Genomic DNA, 13,606 nt, shown 5'->3' on the forward strand with positions numbered 1-13,606 from the left:
GGGCAGGTTACATGAAGCACTTGGTACAAAGTTGGACTTCAGTTCAGCATATCATCCCCAGACCGATGGCCAGACCGAAAGAGTTAATCAGATCCTTGAAGACATGCTAAGAGCCTGTGTTCTTACTTATGGCAAAAATTGGGAAGACAGTTTGCCATATGCGGAGTTCTCTTACAACAACAGCTACCAGTCCAGTTTGAAGATGTCGCCGTTTGAAGCCCTCTACGGGAGGAAGTGCCGCACACCTCTCATATGGACTGAAGTCGGTGACCGCATTATTGAGGGCCCAGATTTTATTAAAGAAGCAGAAGACAAGATAGCAGAAATCAGAGAGAATCTAAAGGCAGCTCAGTCCCGCCAGAAAAGTTATGCCGATAAAAGAAGACGTACTCTCAGCTTTGAAGTTGGGGACTATGTGTACCTTAAAGTTTCCCAATCCGCGGCACACGCAGATTCCAGGTACAAGGAAAGTTGGCTCCACGTTACATTGGACCTTTCCCAATTATCAAGAAAGTGGGAGCGGTAGACTATAAGCTTCAGTTGCCAGCAGAGATGTCAGATGTACACGATGTATTCCACGTGTCCCAACTCAGAAAGTGTCTGCGAGTACTAGATGAACAAGTGGCCCCAGAAACAATCGACCTGCAGGATGATCTCAGATACCAAGAAGTACCAGTAAAAATTTTAGATACTGTGACGCGAAGAACCCGCAAGTCAGCAGTCAAAATTTGTCGAGTCCAGTGGAGTAGACATTCGGAAGCAGCTTCATCTTGGGAGAGAGAAGACGCACTCCGAGTCGAGTTCCCCAGTCTCTTTAGTGGTGAAGCTGAATCTCGGGGACGAGATTCAACCTAAGTGGGGTAGGTTTGTAACATCCCAGTTTTCATCACTATTGAAAGAAATGCAAAACAACCCTCTAGTTCCTTCTCCACTAAGCAAGAGTGAGATATTTTCAAGGCAACCCTCTAGTTCCTTCTCTACTAAGTAAGAGTGGGATATTTTCTATGGAATACTCTAGAATTAGTAATAAGTAAAATTTTGAAAATGCTAGGATATTTTGGAATTCTCTAGAAGGGGGACACTTGTCCTAAAACCATGGCTTCCCTTGACCTATAAATAGAGCCCCCCCTTTACCATGGCATCCACCCATGAGCAAGGTAGATAAGTTGTGGTAAGGCTAGGAGGGTGAGTGCTGGACTAGCCACTTAAAGGTGTGTGTTCCTTCGTGACTTTGTCGCTCCAATAAGGTAAGTGTTAGTCTCCTGGTTAAACTTGAGTACTTAGTATATAGGTTGTGATTCATCTGTTGGTAGGCTCCACCTTGCCATAAATCGGGGTCGTCGCACACAATGCCGGCCAAGATATTTTTCCCGCCGTGCAAACTGCCTCACCTCATTTATAAAGGAAGCCGACGCACCTCCCTGGCGTCCCCACCCACGCTCGCTTTTGCTCGCGCACGCGCGACACGCCGGCCCCATGACGGGACTGCGCACTGCCGTCGGCACCGCGCCGTGCCGTCCACCTCCGCGTCCCCACCCTGCCCACGCCGCTGCAGCGTCCTCGCCGGCTTTGCTGCCTCGACGCTCGCGCCTTCAGCGCTGCCACTGTTTGAGTTGACGGCGAGCTGCCGCAGCCCACGCCGTCGCCCGTCCCTATGCGACGCCGATGCTGCTCTCCTCGCCTATAAAAGGAGCGAGGTCGGGATGAACTCTATCATCAGCCCAAGCACACCGAACCGCTTCACTACGCTAGCTGAACCACTTCTCCCGAGCCCAGTTCACTCACGAGACAAAGCTCCAACAATTGACCCTTTTCCTCGAGCTGTTCCACGCCAAGGTGAGATGGCAAGCAGCTCCCCGACCATTACCTCCGCAATACTAATAAAGGCCCAAAACACCCACCACGCCGTGAGCACCTAATCCAAATCATTCTATTTAAACACCAACCAATATTGTAAACCCAATATCTCCTTCGTATCAACTCCTTTTCACATAACTCTTTTTCCTAAACTCTCCTCAAATCATATACTATCTATTCCTCCTATTTCATCTCTATTTGAGCTTATTTTATTGCTTGCTTGTGTTTGTTTGCCGGTTGTGCTGTTTCCGCCCGTAGATCACGGAGTGACCGAGGAGGAGCCGGCCAAGGAGTACGAAGGCCAGTACAGCGGGCCAGAGCCAGAAGACCCGTACCGCGAGCAGGAAGCCGCCGACGATGACGCGTACGTAAGCGAAGGCAAGTTTCATTGACCCCTACGTGAGTGGTTGCATCCATGTGAGGACGTCTAGTTGTAGCCCTGGTTTAGGATCGATTACATATATCGGTGCTTGAGTGATTGAGTGTGCTCATACATGCATATGAGTAGTTATGCATATCCAGAGTTGAGACTAGGATATGAAGGGATTTGGCTGAGGCTAGGGCAGCTGGGTATGCTGGAGCCGGCGCTACCGTGGTGGTAGACTGGCAGGTGAGTGCTACCGTGGAGGTAGGCTCGAGTTAACATGTTGAGGGATGGTTGCTGCCTTGGTGAACCATAAGGACCGAGTTGTTTTGACATCTCACCTAGCTTACTTTAGTACGACCACAGGTTCCGTTATGGGCCGGACTTAGCCTAATCCCACTGGTTAGCCTGACGGTCGTAGGGATGGTTCACGGGTATAGACCATTGGGGTCAGGGCCCGAGGGTTTGTGCGGCCGGGCTGGGGGCGTGACCACGGCTGGGTGTCGGCTATGTCGGTTGTCCGTTCGGGCAGTCGAGCTTGTGGGTACAGTGTACGACCTCTGCAGAGTGTATAATCCATTCAAATGGTCCATGTCCACGGAATGGACAGGCTACGGTGTGGTCCTGACAACTAGTGAGCTACCTACTGTGGGATGTGTCGGGAAGAGTTGCATACCATAAGTTGCATTACTAATGCATTGTGCTTAATGTGCGTCGTGCATGTCATTCCCCTCCCGTAGGGTGAGGTGGAACTTGCTGAGTACTTTTGTACTCACTCATTTATGACTTATTGCAGAGGATCTTGATTTCGTACCTGAGGAATGTGAGTAGTTCGTGCCCTATACCCAAGTCTGGAGTGGTGCCATTGCAGTTGAAGCCACCATGTCAGATGAAGAGTTTACCCTTGCGTTTATTACGGCTACTGTTGTATTCCTAGTTTATATTATTATTGTAATCGAACGTATTAAATAAAGCTATGTATGACTGTGGCACCACTTGTGTAATGTATTTTCACCAGAGACTGTTTTTCTGGTGTTTAAATACATGTTTAGCTCCGGTTGTTTAGACTGGGGGCGTTTCAGTTTGATAGTTTATTTGCTAGGGAAGAGTCGATCCTTCTCATTTCAGGATAGATCATCTTGAGTTATCTGTTGAGAATGGAAATTAAATAATAAATAAGTCTTAAGTTAAGCAAACTATTTTATTCCTCTTTTTTGAACTATGTTTCATTCATATGATAGAATATGAGTTTAAATATATTGGATCTTTGCAGAGTGTTCCCAGATAAATACTTATTTCTTTTATCCGTATTTCTCCATATATAGCAAGTTTGAATTAGTATACAAAAGCAATGACTATTCATGGTTCCTTACATATTGGATCAATTCTCGATACCATTTTGCAATGAAATTAGAGGAATGTTATGGTAAAACTTCGTTTAAAACGATGTGGTAGAAAGCAACGTGCGACTTGAAGGACATGATCGATTGTGGATTTTGCTATCCATCATTTTCCATAGTAATGAAAATGCTCTTGGCTCGACATAGTCTGTTCTATTCGTCCCGAACCAAATTTGCGCTGGGTTGTTTGTTAAGTAAATAGTACACGATGGAGCTCGAGAGGACAGAATTTCCTTTTTATAAGGGGAAAGAATCTAGGGTTAGTGAAAACTAATAAATTAGGCCAACTTTGTCAGTCTATCCTTAATATAGAAATCAAAAGGTTAAAATAAGAAAAAAGTCCAATTTTGGAAGATTGGAAAAACTTTTTCGATTAAAAGTTTATCTGAATCAATCGTTCATATTGGATTTCTATAGAAGAGTGAAATGTTTTATTGAAGGAAATAAGAAAAAAGAAAGGGTATGTTGCTACTCTTTTGAAAGAAAAAAGAATAGGAATTCCCGAAGTAATGTCTAAACCCAAGGATTTCACAAATCAAAGATAAAGGATTCCGGAACAAGTAAACACGATTTTCAACCGTCTCAACAATAGAATTAGATCAGAATAAGGAATAAAAGTAAATTTGTTTGAGATGAGATAAAGAAAAGAGTTTAGAGACGACTCAAAAAATTTCGAAGGGTTTTTCTTTTGAAGTCTGTCAGTCAAAATTAGCCAACTTGAGTCATGAGTATAAATGAAATTTGTTTTTTCTTTTCTTTAAGGAAATTAATGCAAGTCATAATCTCATGAGTATAAATGAAATTTGTTTTTTCTTTTCTTTAAGGAAATTAATGCAAGTCATAATCTAATTTCTATCTACTTGTATTATAGACAGAAATTGGAATCATTTTCTCGAGCCGTATGAGGAGAAAACCTCCTATATGTTTCTAGGGGAGGGGTTGTTTATCTACATCTATCCCAATAAGCTATCTATCGAATCGTTGCAATTGATGTTTGATCTCGAAGAGAAGGAAGAGATCTTCAAAAAGTGGGTTTTTATGATCCAATAAAAAATCAAACTTGTTTAAATGTTCCTGCTATTCTCTATTTCCTTGAAAAGGGTGCTCAACCTACAAGAACAGTTTATAATATTTTAAAGAAGGCAGAATTCTTTGAAGATAAAGAACGAACTTTGAGTTAATTGAAAAACTAAATGAATAAAAAAGTAGGAGATGGTCGCTACTATTAATTATTTAGACACAATTTGCCTCTTTCTTAGTCCTATTTTTTTTGCTGCATTTATGTCGTGCCAATCCAACAAAAGTCCTTATTTTATTTCCTTTTTGTATCTAATTGTATTGTATTTCCATTGACAAAGGTCTATTGAACAAATAGAATTTGTAGATAGCAGGGTCTCTTTATCGTCACTCCATATTAGGTATTTCTGTCTACACTTCGCTCAAATGATAGGGTTGCCCCCCTTGCATGTATTCTCATAGAGGATTTCCTTATTTAAAGAGATTGCCAAAAAAATGACAATTTTGCCATTGTGATTGGAACCGCTCCTTTTTTACCGTTAGTGAAATTTAACGGGATCAGTTCATTTTGGTATTTGATTGTTTTTAATGGGTGATAAAATCTTTCTTTTGATGTCTTGCTAATTCAATGTTTTGACAGGAGCGTCCGTCTAATTCCATCGATTTTTGGATTTCGATCGTGTCTAAGAGATCCTATTTTATCTGGGTTGCTAACTCAATGGTAGAGTACTCGGCTTTTAAGTGCGACTATGATCTTTTACACATTTGGATGAAGCAACAAATTCGTCCAGACTCTTGGTAGAGTCTAGAAGACCACGACTGATTCTCAAAGGTAATGAATGGAAAAAGTAGCATGTCGTAATAAAATCCATTTTTTTAATAAAAAATTCCGATTTTCTAGGTCTAGTGAATAAATGGATAGAGCCTGGCTCTAATTCTGATAAAATAAAAAGCAACGAGCTTAACTTCTTAATTGGAAGGATTCCCCGATCTAATTAGACGTTAAAAATATATTAGTGCCTGATGCGGGGAAAGGTTAGGTTTTCCTATGAGTGGACCCTTTACTTTTTTTTAGAAATCCTAATTATTCATGGATTGAAAATTGGATAAGATAAGAAGGATTTTGGGTTATACATATGGAAAAGCAAAAGTAGAAAAGAATGCAAAATAGAATAGAGGGAGTTTCAAATCCAATCAAAAAACCTATTTTGGTCTTAGTATGGATAAGGGATCCTCCAATGTTATATTATTCCACTATCAACCATAAATTGATTTGATAGATCCAATATTCATAATATTGAATTGATTCAGTATTATCAGAATGCAAGTCCTCCCCTTAAATTTATAGGATACCCCTTTTTCCTCTCTATGGGATTACATCCCGAGTTATTGTGAAAAAAAATAAAGAGATTATGGAAGTCAATATTCTTGCATTTATTGCTACTGCATTGTTCATTCTAGTTCCTACTGCCTTTTTACTTATTATTTATGTAAAAACAGCTAGCCAAAGTGATTAATTGGAATTCCAATTAATTATTGAAGAAATGAAAAAGGGATTAAAGAAAATAAAAATCCAAGTCTTAAATGAAAGGATCCGGTTGGAATCATAAAGTGTGGTAGAAAGAACTACATGTAGTTCTTTCTACCACACAGTTCTTTCTACCACACTTTAGATTCTTTCTATTATATTATCTTGAATCTACATAGAATCGATTAGTAGATTGAAATAGTAGTCTAATTCAACTGCTTTTTTCACCGCATCCATGGAGGAGGAGAAAAATAATACGCGAATAGAATATAAAAAAGTAAAAGGAAAAAACCTATGAATCTTTCATGCTTAAAAATGGCGCGATATGCTTCAATCGAGATCCTTAAAAAAAAGAACATAAAAATTTTTCTAAGAATAAGAAAATAGTATAAATGGAAAATGTGCGATATGTTGTGAATAGCTTCGTGTAAGAAAAGAAAGTTTCATTTTCTTATGTATAGAACTTTCTTTTTATTCACCACTTCTAGTAGAATAGAGATTCTAAATTACTATAATCGTCCTTTCTATTCTATTATACTGGAATAGAACATAGTAGAATAGAACGAATCTTTCTTACTTTCTTAAAAGAGTTTCTTACAAGAGTGAAACAAAACTAAAGAAAGAGAAAAAAAAGTTTGCCAAACTTATTAATGCAAAACGATCAATTAAAGAAAAGAGTTGATACTACTATTCGACTACTCAATCAATTGGTAGTATCCCTAGAGTCCACTCCTCCCCCGTACTACTAGCGAAAGAGAAAATGTAAAGACTACCACTAAAGCAGTCCAAGCGAGACTTACTATATCCATGCAAATTATGTCTCCTATTTCTATGAAGGAATTCTTCTACTATTGATAAATAATCATAGTGGAATCAAGGGTACATAGTCAAAAGGCCATTCTATTCTGCCCTAAGACTATGGATGAATCCGTTAAAGGAATTTACTCCTAACAAATTCTTATATGATTTCTGGTAGAATTGGAGAGCATTAAGTATAAATATGATACATAGCCCTTTCCCTAAAAAAGAGTAGGGGGATGTCCTGAATAGAAGACGCAGGAATAGAGAGATTTTTTCATCCGTTTGTTACCCTTTTATAAGCAAAGGGCGTAAGAATATACCATAAAATTAGGATAGATAAATATTTATTGGATACCTACCTTACCCATATTTATTTTTGACCTAAAGCCTACGCCCCGCTTTCTATCTTTCTATGAAAGAGTGAGGAGGCCCTATCCACAACCCCGAAATTTCTTTTTGATCAGCCTATTCAATCTAATTCTCGACAGAATTAGTAGCCTTTACTTTAGTGTATGTAGGTAGCATAAGATGTACGAAGTGTATGTAGTAAGATGTACCATAAAAAAATGTATGATAATTAGGAAGTCCTTCTATTATCTATTTTCTTTCTAGTTAATACGTGTGCTTGGGAGTCCTTGCAATTTGAATAAACCAAGATCTTACCATGACTGCAATTTTAGAGAGACGCGAAAGTACAAGCCTGTGGGGTCGCTTCTGCAACTGGATAACTAGCATTGAAAACCGTCTTTACATCGGATGGTTCGGTGTTTTGATGATCCCTACCTTATTGACCGCAACTTCCGTATTTATTATCGCCTTCATCGCTGCTCCTCCAGTAGATATTGATGGTATTCGTGAGCCTGTTTCTGGTTCTTTACTTTGTGGAAACAATATTATCTCTGGTGCTATTATTCCTACTTCTGCAGTGATCGGATTGCATTTTTACCCAATTTGGGAAGCTGCATGTGTTGATGAATGGTTATACAATGGCGGTCCTTATGAGCTAATTGTTCTACACTTCTTACTTGGTGTAGCTTGTTATATGGGTCGTGAGTGGGAACTTAGTTTCCGTCTGGGTACGCGCCCTTGGATTGCTGTTGCATATTCAGCTCCTGTTGCAGCTGCTACTGCTGTTTTCTTGATTTACCCTATTGGTCAAGGAAGTTTCTCTGATGGTATGCCTTTAGGAATATCTAGTACTTTCAACTTTATGATTGTATTCCAGGCAGAACACAACATCCTTATGCATCCATTTCACATGTTAGGTGTACCTGGTGTATTCGGCGGTTCCCTATTCAGTGCTATGCATGGTTCCTTGGAAACCTCTAGTTTGATCAGGGAAACCACTGAAAACGAGTCTGCTAATGAGGGTTACAAATTTGGTCAAGAAGAAGAGACTTATAACATTGTGGCTGCTCACGGTTATGTTGGTCGATTAATCTTCCAATATGCTAGTTTCAACAACTCTCGTTCTTTACACTTCTTCTTGGCTGCTTGGCCTGTAGTAGGGATCTGGTTCACTACTTTAGGTATTAGTACTATGGCATTCGACCTAAATGGTTTCAATTTCAACCAATTTGTAGTTGATAGCCAAGGTCGCGTTATTAATACTTGGGCTGATATCATCAACCGTGCTAATCTTGGTATGGAGGTAATGCACGAACGTAATGCTCACAACTTCCCTCTAGACCTAGCTGCTCTTGAAGTTCCATCTCTTAATGGATAAGGTTTTTCTAATAACATATAGGAATTTTTGAAGGAAGGAAAGCCGAAAATACCCAATATCTTGTTCCAACAGGATATTGGGTATTTCTTTGTTTATTCTAAATCTTTCTATTCTGAATTCACTTAACGACGAGATTTAGTATCCTTTCTTGCACTTTCATAACGAGTAGGCACGAATTCCCCCAATTTGCAACCTACCATATGATTTGTTATGTAAATAGGTATATGTTCCTTTCCATTATGAATTGCGAATGTATGGCCAACCATTGCGGGTAGAATGCTAGATGCCCGGGACCACGTTACTATTATTTCTTTCTCTTCCTTCATATTAACCTTTTCGATTTTTGCCAATAAATGATGAGCTACGAAAGGATTCATTTTTTTTCATGTCACAGCTGATTACTCCTTTTTTTATTTTAAAGAGTGGCATCCTATGTCCACTATCTCGATCGAGGTATGGAGGTCAGAATAAATAGAATAATGATGAATGGAAAAAAGAGAAAATCCTTTAGCTGGATAAGGGGCGGATGTAGCCAAGTGGATCAAGGCAGTGGATTGTGAATCCACCATGCGCGGGTTCAATTCGCGTCGTTCGCCCATCGCATTATTGCAAATTCCAAAAATGCAATTTCCCATACTCCTAGTTACGTATTTACTTACGGCGACGAAGAATAAAACTATCACTATATTTTTTCCTTTTCCTAGTTCTTCTTCCAAGCGCAGGATAACCCCAAGGGGTTGTGGGTTTTTTTCTACCAATGGGGGCTTTCCCTTCACCGCCCCCATGGGGGTGGTCCACAGGGTTCATAACTACCCCTCTTACTACGGGGCGTTTACCTAGCCAACACTTAGATCCGGCTCTACCCAAACTTTTTTGGTTCACCCCAACATTACCCACTTGTCCGACTGTTGCTAAGCAGTTTTGGGATACCAAACGGACCTCCCCAGATGGTAATCTTAAAGTGGCCAATTTACCCTCTTTTGCAATCAGTTTTGCTACAGCACCTGCTGCTCTAGCTAATTGCCCACCCCTTCCACGTGTGATTTCTATGTTATGTATGGCCGTGCCTAAGGGCATATTGGTTGAAGTAGATTATTCTTTTTTCTCAAAAACCCCTTCCCAAACTGTACAAGCTTCTTCCAAAGCATACGGCTTTCTAGATGTATATGACGATCTCTAGACAGATGGATCTTATATGAATCGTATGATGAAGTACCACATGAGTGGATATATAGAAAAGGAATCCAAATCTGCCGAATCGCTCATGTTATGATCTTCTACATCCTAGGTCTCCGTGTTCCGTGATCTGGCTTATGTTCTTCATGTAGCATTCAGATCGAATGACTCTATGAAATTACGTCAATACTTCCACATATTATGGGTAACGTAGAAGACATCCCTATTTTCACCGGGGGGTCTTAATTACCACTGCTTAGCTTTCAATTCGCCTCTGACCATCAAATTAGATGTGAATAACCCGTCCTCCTCTCTTTGAAATAAGGGGCGCTTCCGGTTCTGTGCGTGCTTCAAACAATTTTGTCTTCTCCATATTACCATATCTCTAGAGTCAATAATTTTCTATGAGGAACTACTGAACTCAATCACTTGCTGCCGTTACTCAACAGTTTTCTGTTGACGTCTATCCCGTAGAGGTAGTCAAATTGGATCAGTGATCGATTTCTAGGTTTCGTCGTAAACCTAATTGGTTACTTCCAATTACGTAAATCAATAGTTCAAACCGCGCACTCATACCTCGCATGCATGTACTCATACATATATAATACTTGTTGGAGTATATTTGTGATAATTTTCTAACTCTTTTGGTCCCCAAATCTGCACCTAATCAACTTGATGTGTTGCTATCCCGATTTTGCACTTTTCAACCTTGTGTCTCCAGTGGACTAGATATGTCTTTTCTTCTATAGAATGTTGCTCAAGTATCAATCATGCATTAGATCTTTACCTACGCGTTAGCCTCCCGCCGTTTCTCTTGAATATCATTCCTTTCTCACCCTTGATCACTAACCTATTTCAATTCTTGCTAGGATGAATTTGCGTTTGGGAACCGGAACGAACCATGCGAATGGCTCGGGTAGGAACAACAATAATAACAACAACAACATTCCCAACCCTCCCATCCGCCCCTCTCGCGGACGTGCTTGCCCAACAAACTCAACTCCTTGGGCAAATAGTCAACCGAGCAACATGGGCAATGCCGGTAATCAAGCTCCTAGGGAAGAGCATCAAGTTAACAAGTTTGGGGAATTCTTCCGCACCAACCCACCCTTCTTTCGTGGCTCCAAGGATCCTCTTGATGTAGAATTTTGGCTTAATACAATTGAAGAGAAGCTTGGTCTTATTCAATGTGAGCAACATGAGAAGGTTCTCTTTGCCACTCATCAGCTTCATGATGCCCTCGGGCTTGGTGGTGGAATTTGAGGGCTTCACGGCCCGAAAATTACCGCTTCACGTGGGAGGAGTTTCGGACGACATTTCGCTCCTTCCACATCCCCAAGGGCCTTATGGACATCAAGAAGGAGTTTCTCAATCTCACTCAAGGTCATCATGATGTAATGACATATGTCAATGTCTTCAATACTCTCTCCCAATATGCAACCGAAGCCACCGATGCCAAGAAGCGAGAGCGGTTTTATGATGGTCTCTCAGAGGAATTGCAAGACAAGCTCTCTACCACAAAGTTTGATGACTTCAATGGCTTGGTGAATATTGCTATCCGAGCCGAGCATAAGATGAAGAAGCTTGAAGCCAAGAACAAGCACCCCGCTCCTACCTCGGCGGGTGGTAGCTCTTCACGCCCACGTGTGGGGCCTCCTCCTCCACCTTGTGCGTCGGGTGCTCAACCTCTGTCACACCCGGTTTTGAAAAGGGAACCAAATGCATCTCATATGTGCGCTAGGATCAAGTTCCACACATATGATAGACAATACAAGTTCATATCCGAAACAATGTCATAACGAAAGAGAGTATCATAGTACTTTATTACATGACCGAAAGTCTTAATCTTAAATGAGTAAGTAAACGTTTATAACTAGCAGCGGACTTCAACTTCACAGGCAGATAATTGGGAGACATACGCCTAATACTCTTCAAAATCTTCAGGGAACTCCGGACAATTATCTTGTTCTGAGCAGCATTGGTTTTAATAAAGCAAACGTGAGTACACTTATGGTTGATACTCAGCAAGTGGAGTAAATTATATGACGTGCAAGGTCAAAATCAAGGATAAGCTGACATGGTTTGACTAGGATAAGCATTTTTAGTTGATCAAGTTTTATTTAGCAAGCATTAACTAAATGTAAGTATATATCAACCCTTAAATAAATAAAAGAGATAAGATAACAACATTATGAACAAGAACCTCAATTTAAATCATCTCTAAGTTCAATTATCATGTGAGGGTCCAAGCCGCTCTTAACCATGAGCACGGCTGATATATCAGTTTTCACTCTGCAGAGGTTGTACACTTTACCCACAATTCATGTTTTCCTTAATACCCGGGTTCGCAAGGCCCTTAAACACTTCCAAGGTGAGTGGCAGGGATTCACTACGAGACCTTTACAAAGATTCCCTAACTTATGACAATCCGCTAAGGTTTCAAGTCAAAGCGGTCATAACCTCCCTAATGAGGTAGTGCCTTAGCCAAGGACCACATATCATAAAGCCTCAAGAGGACCGAACTATACCCCAACGATGCAACCCCTGCTGCCCTTTCTAATTAATTAGCCAAGACCAGAGCCATGTAGTATTATGGTTGCACTATTTTCCTAGGTGGTTCTCCATGTTCCAATTAATGCAATGATCTAAATTATCACCATAAAAGTATTCCCGAACATGAGTAAACCAGGTTATCCAACCAAAGTCTAAGTAATAGCAACTAGCGTAGCTACAACATAAATATAACAACCCAGGTTTAATTAAGGAAGTTCAAAAGAAACTAGGCACATCCTTAGTTTGGAATCCATCATATTCTAGACACATACATGCATATAAAGTAAATGTGTGTATTTATAAAGTTATTAGTACTGGAATATGTCACATCCTAAAATATTTAGTTTTAGGATGTGAGTATCTTTTATAACGTGTTCATCTATCAATAGGGTTTCCCGAGAATTTTCATAATTTTTCTGGAAATCATTCTCTTTTCCGTAGAGCTAAATCCATTTATTGGAAAGTTCTAAAAATCTATCTCTCGAATTTCAAGTATTTTATTTGGATTCCTCGTGACCCAAATTACCTCCCGAGTTTTCCTCGAAATTTTGGGATTCTTCTAGATATATTTTTTGTGGTTTAAAATATTTATCTGGACTTTTCTAGATTTATTTTAAGCTTAAAAATATGTTCAGGAAAATATTTCTATTTTGATATCAAATTCTCATCGTAGTAGGACCGAGCCATATCTTTGTTGTACATCCTTTTAACCTTGTCCTCTCCGAATCCTTAAGATGCCCCATCGAGCTCCCGATTCTCTAACCTTTCTCCCCGATCAAGTCATGCTTGAAACGATGCCTCATGGCTCGTCTTCAGTGTTTTTTCGACGATGTTCGATCACCATTAGCTCCAACGACTCGGCCTGATCTCTCCCTTCTCTTTTCGCACTCTTGAATAACTCGTTCACGTTCAACCAGCACTGTCAGCATGCTTTCATGTTCAGCCTCCACCAGAACCTGTTTCGGCCATAACCGAACTCTCTCGCCACTCAAGTCTCGATGCGAGGTTGTTTCCTCCTTTCTTTACCTCTTCCTTCCTCTCCTTGCTCGCTAAATTGTGGGACCTGCTGGTCAGCCCAATCTCGTTCTCCCGTGGGCAATCTGGACTCAAAGACGAGTCCCAACCCGATGCGCCTCCTTGTCCCTGCTTGCCGAATCCTAGGTCTCCGCGCTCCTATAAATCCT

Source organism: Panicum hallii, chromosome 9 (assembly GCF_002211085.1).
Source record: "Panicum hallii strain FIL2 chromosome 9, PHallii_v3.1, whole genome shotgun sequence".
Taxonomy (NCBI): Eukaryota; Viridiplantae; Streptophyta; class Magnoliopsida; order Poales; family Poaceae; genus Panicum; species Panicum hallii.